The sequence below is a fragment of the Microtus oregoni genome, unplaced genomic scaffold (assembly GCF_018167655.1).
Source record: "Microtus oregoni isolate MIOR12 unplaced genomic scaffold, Mior012 000112F_ref0000385, whole genome shotgun sequence".
Taxonomy (NCBI): domain Eukaryota; kingdom Metazoa; phylum Chordata; class Mammalia; order Rodentia; family Cricetidae; genus Microtus; species Microtus oregoni.
This window is the reverse complement of record NW_024544738.1, coordinates 1,957,241-1,965,754: the sequence shown is the minus strand read 5'-3', so window position 1 is coordinate 1,965,754 and position 8,514 is coordinate 1,957,241. Positions and strand designations below refer to the sequence as shown.

The 8,514-nt window shown below is 43.1% G+C and overlaps 1 long non-coding RNA gene across 1 annotated transcript; it reads left to right on the top strand.

Annotated features, from left to right (window-relative positions):
* The first annotated feature begins 502 nt into the window (after nt 1-502).
* Nucleotides 503-7,235, top strand: LOC121443718. The gene is made up of 4 exons (XR_005973691.1): nt 503-634; nt 1,541-1,612; nt 3,448-3,556; nt 7,160-7,235. It is a non-coding gene; the product is annotated as an uncharacterized LOC121443718 (long non-coding RNA).
* Nucleotides 7,236-8,514: the final 1,279 nt, after the last annotated feature.

Genomic DNA, 8,514 nt, shown 5'->3' with positions numbered 1-8,514 from the left:
GCTAAGTCTGGCCGGTGATAGAGCCAGTGCACCTCGCCCTTTCTAGCGCCTAGCGGGGCTGGGACTCCTCAGGGCAGCTGCGCGCGCAGCAGGAGGGGAGGAGAACCCACCTGAAGCACCGCCCCGCGCGTGCGGGAGCCCAAAGTGGGCGGAGCCTCGAAGCCGGTGGCGTTGGCGACGGCGCCCAGCCCGCCAGAAGAGCGCGCGCCGAGCAGACGGCGGGGAGTCGGTCGGGTAGGGCGAGCGCAGCCGGCGGTGGGGGGGGGGGGGAGTGGCGGTGGTGAGGAAGGAAAGGGAAGAGGCGGAGCGTGGGAGCGCACAGTGTCAGGAATACAATAGTGCTCCGTGCCTCCTCGGCCGCCGCCGCCCAGCAGCCTGCCCAGGGCTGAGGCCTGACAGGCCAGGCAGCCCAGGCGGAGGGCGGGAGTACAGCGCTAAGGGGCGGCCCCCGTGGCGGCTGGGAGGTCCGGGCGGGAGGGCGGGGTGAGGAGGAGATTAGGGGGCAGGTGCGAGGGAGGGAAGAGAAGAAAGCGGGCGGCTAGGGGGCGGTTACCACCCTAGCCGGACTCGCCCGGCACGTTGAGGGGCCCCTGAGTGCGGCAGGAAAGGAGCGGAGCCCGAAGCGGCGCCGAAGGTAGGCGCTCCCGAGGGTCACCGCGGCAGCGGCAGCGAGGTTGTGGGCGTAGTGCAGCTTTGGCGGCGGGAGAGGTGGCCTCGAGGAGTGGGACGAGGGCGGCGTGGAGCTAGGGGTCCCGGCCTCGCCGCGCTGGGGGGAGCTCCAGTTCCACGAAGCGGTTGCCTCCGGTGTCCCCCGAGAGCCGTGGAGCGGAGAGCTTGTGTGGGCTGAGGTAAAGTGCCCAGTCGCCCCTCTGCTGGTGGCGCGCTGTGCCTGGTGACCCGAGCTGGGGGGTGGGCGGGGGGGGCGCGGACACGGACACGCGAGCTCGGCTGCAGCCTCTGGGCCACCTCGGAAGGCGTTGAGCGCCATAACTGTGGCGGCTGTTGCCTTCAGACTCCCCTCCCGGCGCCCCTTGCCGTGCCTGTTCTGTGCTCTCGGGACTCGTGGGGACCAGACCTCGGGGCTAGAGGGCATGCTCTTTCTGCCGCCTGCGGCTGGCCAGTCCTAGCAGCGAGAGGGCGCACCCTGGCTGGTTGAGCCTTGCCGAGCGGGAAGACACCGAGTGTCTGGAGCGGGGAAGCCCGGCAGTGCAGGGAGCAACCAGACACCCCGAGAGCCCAAATGCCAAGCTAGCGGGAGCGCGGGCGCCCTGCGGGCTGGCGGACGGCGAACTTTCCTTTCTGCCGTCATTGTTAGGACCCTGTGAGTGTTCGCAGCAGCCTAGCGCCCTGCGGTCCTGGAGGTGGGAAAATCGCCCATTACGGGGAGGTTTTTCTGCCACCGGGCATGGTACAGTTGTTAACTTTTTTCCAGCTCTCGAATTCGTTTTTTATGACCTCCTCTGAAGGGGCCACATTTATATGTTTGTTTGTTTGTTTGTTTGTTTAATCTTCCCATCTTTTCCCCTGCGTTTCGGAGCAGAGCCTTGGCTTTGGTGGAGACTGGCACCCTGCGTTCATTATTTGTCAGGAAGAAAGTGGAGTGGCATCTCAAGTGAGTGTCGACCCTCACCCACCTTGTGAAGACGTGCTTAACAGTTCATCTCTGTGCAGCCCTAGGACTTGTCACTTGTAGGGATTTGGCAAGAAACTTGTTTGGCTGCTCCATTGGCCTAAGGTACAAGGACATACATGTCCTGAGATGTGTGTCGACCCTCACCCACCTTGTGAAGTTGAGGATGAGACCCCCACCCTCTGTCCTCCACAGATGGTATAAGAAATCAAAACCTTAGTGACAGTAATTCCAGTGACCTAGAGGGAAAAGAGACCTCATTCCCTGCATTCAGTCAGATAAAGATAGCTGCTACTCTCTAAACTCGGAAAAGTAATGAAAAAAAAATAGGTAAAAACTGGTTACACCACATCGTTGCCTAGTTCGCGCTAACCAGAATCCACTTTCCCAGCGTACTTCTTAAATACCTTGCCTGCAGCCACTTCTTGTCTGCCCTGGGGGTTGGAGAATGGGGGTGGGGAAAAGAGCATATTTTTCTGTTTAACATTAAGAGTGTCCTACTTCCATAATTATCATTTTCTTTTCGATTTAAGGTGAGCTCTGAGTTTAAATACTTGAATTATTAGAGGATAAATTCTCACTCAAGGATTACAGAAGTTGGAGGAATGCTGATCATATTAAGTTGGGGAGTGCACAGTTCATATTCAATTCCCAACATTGGGAACCATCATTGCCACCTTTCTTTCACTTCTGTTCACTAGAGAAGAGCTCTTATTCCAATACTGTCACCTTAAAAGAGTTTCTCACATTTTTTAGCCAGTTAGTTCTGGAATAATATAGGTTACAGTGTTCTAATTCCAGAATCCATACTTAGTTTTCTCTTTATTGAATCAGACCATGGCAGTGTGGTATATGATTCTTGTCCAAAGTGAAGGAGCCAGGAATGACTTGGAAATAGCTTTCAAGGCACTTGTAAACCACTTTCTGGCTTATAGGGGAGAGTCCCAGGACCATCACAACTGATGATTCTGGGGCAGTTATTACACCCAAGACATATGAGTTAGTGAAAGCTAAAGTACAAGAATGTCAGATTTAGTATGGCCATCTACTTTAGTAATGCTTGCCTTTCCTCTCTGTTGTGTTCTACCAACCATAGCAAATGTTTGTCCTCTAAGCTATACAAAGCCATCTCTTCTTTTTTTACTTTGAGGTCTAAATGAAACTAATCACATATTTTGGTGCTGGTGAGGAAATCAGAAGACATCAGGTGTTTGTGTAGATGTGACATTAGAGAGCTCTTAGAAGCTTTGATAGGAATGCAGAGAGAGAGGCTAAAATGAGGTTGAATATTATTATGGGACATAATGTACCTACCTCTCCATGGAGCTTATAAAAAGTAGGAACTGAAGAAGATAGAATTGATAGTCTGACTTATATTAAGAAAATCTCTCATTGGGATAATTTACTGTGATCTTTGCTTGCCTCACTTTTTTAGGTGAGAGGTGGGTGTTGGGTGATACCCATCTGGCACTATCCTAACCATAATTTTTGGTGTTGAAAATTGAAACCAGAGTCTTGCACATACTCAGCAAACATTCTACTACTGAGCTACCTACCCCTTACCTTGATACCCTTATAAAGTGGGGACATTTGGCTCATTCATAAGTTATATTGTTCTGGTTACTGTGGATGAGAAAGCTAAAGCATTCTCAGCTTTATAAAGGTTTTCAGGGTGGGGAGAATCTAGGATGGGTGGTTTAGAAGTGCTGAATGAATAAGAAGATGCTAGCAGGTGATCATTATAGACCAAGTAACTACTGCTTTAAATTTTCTGGTTTTGTGACTCCCCCATGGTTATTGTTTTGTCCTTTCTGTAGGGCTATCCATAGACAACAGAAGCAAGGATCCTACAATCAAAAGGGCTTCTGTGCTTAGTCTTTGGAAAAAACTTACATGATCTAATTTTCCAGACTTGGGAAAGGAAAGGTAAGAACTCAAAATGCTGTTTTTCTGAACATGAGGGCATGTCCTTGTGGGTACTGGGTGGTTCTGATATGCCCTGAAGAAAAAAGATCTGTCAAGGGAGAGTTAGTTATACTGGGACTTTGGCAAATAGAAGGCATCTATGATATCATAAGTACCCTTCAAGCTACAAATAATTTTTCCACTCCAACTCATAAGCCACGGCTATGCCCCACTACCCATAAAGGTCATTTTCTTCTGATACCTGCTGATAGGCAACAAAAAAAAGCCCACAAACCTAAGCTAGTGTCGCTTTTTTGTTAGTTTGAGACAGGGCTTACTGTGTAGCCCAGACTGGCTTTCCTACTCATGATCCTCCTGCCTCAGCCTCCTGAGTGCTGAGATTATAAAGTATGGGCTACTATGGTTGGCTAGAATGTTGTTTTTGGACTAGCTAACAAGAAAATGTGATATCAGCTTGACTTATACACTGAACCCTTTGTGCTGAAATCTCCTGGGAAACTTGCTGGTATTAGATTTTGAAAACTTAATTTTTGATAAAATATTATAATTTTAAAAATGTTGCAAGATTGGTACAAAAACTCACTGTATTCCCTTTATCCAAGGTCACTAGTTATCAGCTGTTTGCCTTCATTTGCTCTTTCTGTTTCTTTTTACAAATCATTTGAGGTAACCACTGAAAGAGTGGTACTTGTCAAGGCCATCCGGTCGTGAAGAGTGTCTCAGAGGCAACCATTGGTATAGCAGAACATTGGTGGTGGGGCAGGGCCCCAGAGGTAAAGTCTCACTGTAGCTACCAATCATATGTTTGTAAACCAAGTTTAATCTCTGATACTAGATAGAGAAATCATAACCAATGGTAAAAGTATTTAAGATATCCTCTCCCTTTCACTGTTCTTGTTGTGTGTTTCCCTATGTCAAATTTTAGTACTATGAAAACTCTCAACTTTGTGGTCATTAATATAATTTCCACTTAATTCATTCAGCAAACATAGTTTTTTCTATTTGCTAGAGCTAAAAAGGGAGAAATATACTCATCCCCTTAAGTAAGAGCTTAATGTCCAGTGGAAAGAATTTGAGGAATCTTTTCAGCAGTTAGGAGGAGGAATGTTCTGCTGATGGGAACAGAGGCCTGGTTAAGGATCTGAAGAGTAGATAATAGATATCTGGGAGTCACTTAACAGTATGTTAACTGTACATATCCATCTTTAAGGCCTTCTGCTCTTGGATGACAAAGTCCATGAGTTAGGGAATCCTTTGATGTCATATATCCACTACAGGCAATGGAATCAGGCAAACTTGGACTCATATTCTGCTCTTCCACTTGATCTTGGCTAGTTTACTTCTCTGTGCTTCAGTTTCTTCATGTGCCAAATCATATCTTTGAGGATGGTGGTGAGAATTTAGTTGAAGTAATATTTGCTCTGTAACCTCTTATTTCATCTTCCCTTACTCCCTAAAATGCTGTTTGTTGGAAATAACATTTAAAGTGTTAGGTATTAAGGTAGGATCCAAGGAACTATTTTTTTCAACAGATAATATCTGACTACTAGTTCTAGGAAAGACAATGGCGATTACCTTATGGAATAATAAAAATAATAGCAACAGAGATTTGGTAACAATTTTCTTTATGTTGTGCACTGGATAGCTCTCTGAGCAGAGCATATCTCAGACATGTGAATCTTAAAATGGTGAAACAGAGCCAACTTGCAAAAGGTCACACAGCGAGAAAAAGATAGAATTAATTTTTCTGTGACTGAAACCAGTGGAGTGCCCTTGGAGCCTCGAGAATGAATAAATACGGTAGAGAGAAGAGATTGCCAGGCAGAGGAAATAGCAGTTGTTGTGACAGCGTTGAAGTGGGAAAGAGGAATAAAGGGTTCACACAGGTTTGGTTGGATCTGGGAAAAAAGGTAAGCAGAAAATTGACAGGCTTTGTGGAATTTCATTAAAGAGCTTGTGCTTTATTTCAAAGACAGGCAGATGCTTCTTAAAGGTATTAAACTTTTCCTAAATGGCATGTGTGTGTACTTCAGAAAAGTATCCAATGGTGCTTAAAAGAACTTTAAGTCATTTCCTCAGTGTTCCACCTTTCATTCCAACAGAGGTGATATTTCTATATAAACTTCCACCAAAATGTTGATAGATGACTTTTACTATCTTCTGTGAGTATTGGTAAGAGATGCCATGATGCTAGAAGATGCCACTTAAGAATGCTGGTAGAAAAGGTTTTTTTTGTTTTTTGTTTTTTTTTTTTTAGATTTATTTATTCTGTATACAACTTTCTGCCTCCAGGTATACCCACACGCCAGAGGAGGGCGCCAGATCTCTTTACAGATGGTTTGGAGCCACCATGTGGTTGCTGGGAATTGAACTCAGGACCTCTAGAAGAGCAGACAGTGCTCTTAACCACTGAGCCATCTCTCCAGCCCCAGAAAAAGGTTTAATTAGGTTCATATCTCTTGCATTTTAGGCTTCATAAAGGGAAATTGTTCAGTTTTCATTAAGCCTGCAAAATAGATAAACAGTTGGAATTAAGAGGAAAAGTAATTTCTGGAATTCTGGATTTATCATTACAAGTAGAACTGTTGAGTGTAAGGCTTTGTTTTAAATATATCATAATTAAGATACTTCTGTGACTAAATGGAAATTTGTCATTTTTTTAATTTTGTGTGTGTGCCATCTGTGATGGCAGACAGCACATTTGTGAGACTTTGGAAGACTGAAACATTTTTTTCTATAATATTTTTTCATTCAGCTGGTGGAAGTTTTTATATTTGAAACTTTATGTATAGTGTAAACCTCTTCCTCTTGCTGTATGTGTTGGATCACATACTTTTATGTAGCCTGTTCTAGTTAGATTTTAGGAATAAGAGAAAGTGCTTAGTTAGTGGCTTGATGATTTAGGGTGGCCTTGCATAGACAACTAGTGTTTGGTAGACTAGTTGCTTTGGTAGGAGGCCCTAAGCTTGGATGGCTCATCACTCCATGTGGTAGTCTCTTCTAGGTGGCTAGTCTGGACTTATTAGTGTAGTAGTCTCCAAGTCTCAAAAGAGAGAAGCAAGTAAAAGCAAGCACCAGCCAGTACACAAGTACTTTTTTCAAGTGTCTGCTCCTGTCACATTTGCTGTTATTACATTGGTAAATCACAAGAGTGCTTTCGTGACCAAGTCCAGATACATTGTGGGAGACCATTCAAAAAGTGGATAAAAGGAACTGTGAACAAATTGGGAACCTTTACAGCAATTATACATAATTGGTAATGAGTGAAAAGCTAGAGGGAGGTAGTGTGGTTTTGGAAGGACATATGCACACAAATGGGTCAACCGCTCTCTCATCTTAAACAACTATTATCAAAGGAACTCCTGGGTTTCCTCAATACCCATTCAAGTTTTATCACAAAATTCTTGTGTATTATGTTTTGTAGTTATGAAGAAATACTAGGGAATCCACCACCATGCAATGAGAGGAACATTGGCAATTTTGCCATTAGCTCCTCGCCCTTTTCAAAATAATTTTTACCTAAAAGAAGAAATGCTTATTTGGGCATTATAATAAGGGCAAAGGATTCTTTGTAATTATGTTTTATTTATTCAAATTTTGAAGTATCCCTGTGATTGCAGTGAAGAATCCAGTATCATATTGTGGAGTGGTCAAGATCCACCAGTGTGAAGCATCAGGCTTTGGCCTTTGTTCTGGAAGACGATCTCAAAGGTAACATTCTTTACATAACATAGATTTTTTTTCAACAACTTGCAGGATGAAATTCATTATATAGAAATATAATGGTCTTTAGAAACATGGGGAACTGAGTAAAATACTCATTTTGTGTATTGTAGGGGTTATGTATTTCTCCTGAAAATTGTGCAATGACATAATCTTAGATTTTATGTCCTCCTAAGACAAAATTTTAGAATTCCTGATATTTAACTCAGTAACTTGAAAAGAGCTGTCCATATTTATAAACATAACATTTGACTTAGCACTTTACCCAAGAATTTATTCAACAAATACTTAGAAGTTACTTGGAATATTGCCTATAGTAGCAGAAGATCGGTGATATATTGAGTATCAGTCAGGGCTTAGTTTTACAAGAGTATTACACTATATATTTTGTAATCTATAGTATATAGAATTAGAAAAACCAAAAAACAGTAGAGGAGGTGTTGCCATTCATGTAAAATAGATAATGAGTTGAGGGCAAGAAAATACATATATATATATATTTGCTTACATAGACACAGAATTTCTGAAGGGCTTATTAAGTACTGACAGTTTGGTGGCCTGGGCTAGTGGTTGAAAATGAGACTTTTCATTGCATAAGCTCTAATGTGTACTTTTTGAATTTCAAGATGTATTGTTTATTTTCCTATTTCAAAAATTAAATGTGTTTTTAAAAAGAGACCTTATATATAGTAATGGGAACTCTCATGGTTTCCTTCCCAACTTGACTTGATCACATCTATTCTTGTACCAATATATATATCTAGCTCTTAAGGGAATGGAACATAATAGGCATGAGGATCAAGAAATCAAGGCCAACCTGGTCTACATAACAAGTTCAAGAACAGCTTGGACTATATGAGACCTTGTCTTAAAACAAACAAACATGTGTCCTTTAAAAAAAACAGACAAACAAATATGGTGCATATGGTGACTCTGGTAAAATTTTTCCCCTAGAAATGCTTCTTGGTATACTTCTGGCTTTTTCTTGTGGTGCTGGGTATTGAGTCTGTCTGGGGCTTTCCTTGTACAAGATACATACTGAACTATACCTCTAGTTTTGAATTGCATGTGTGTAAACTAGAGGACAACAGGTGTGGCAAATATTAGCTTATAGGTCTTTTGTGTGAGTATAAGTTTTCAGTTCCTTTTGGATAAATACATGGAAATGAAATTGCTGATCTTTCTCTGACAGAAGTGGACCAACTGTCCTCTAAAGTGGTTCTACCAATTTGTAT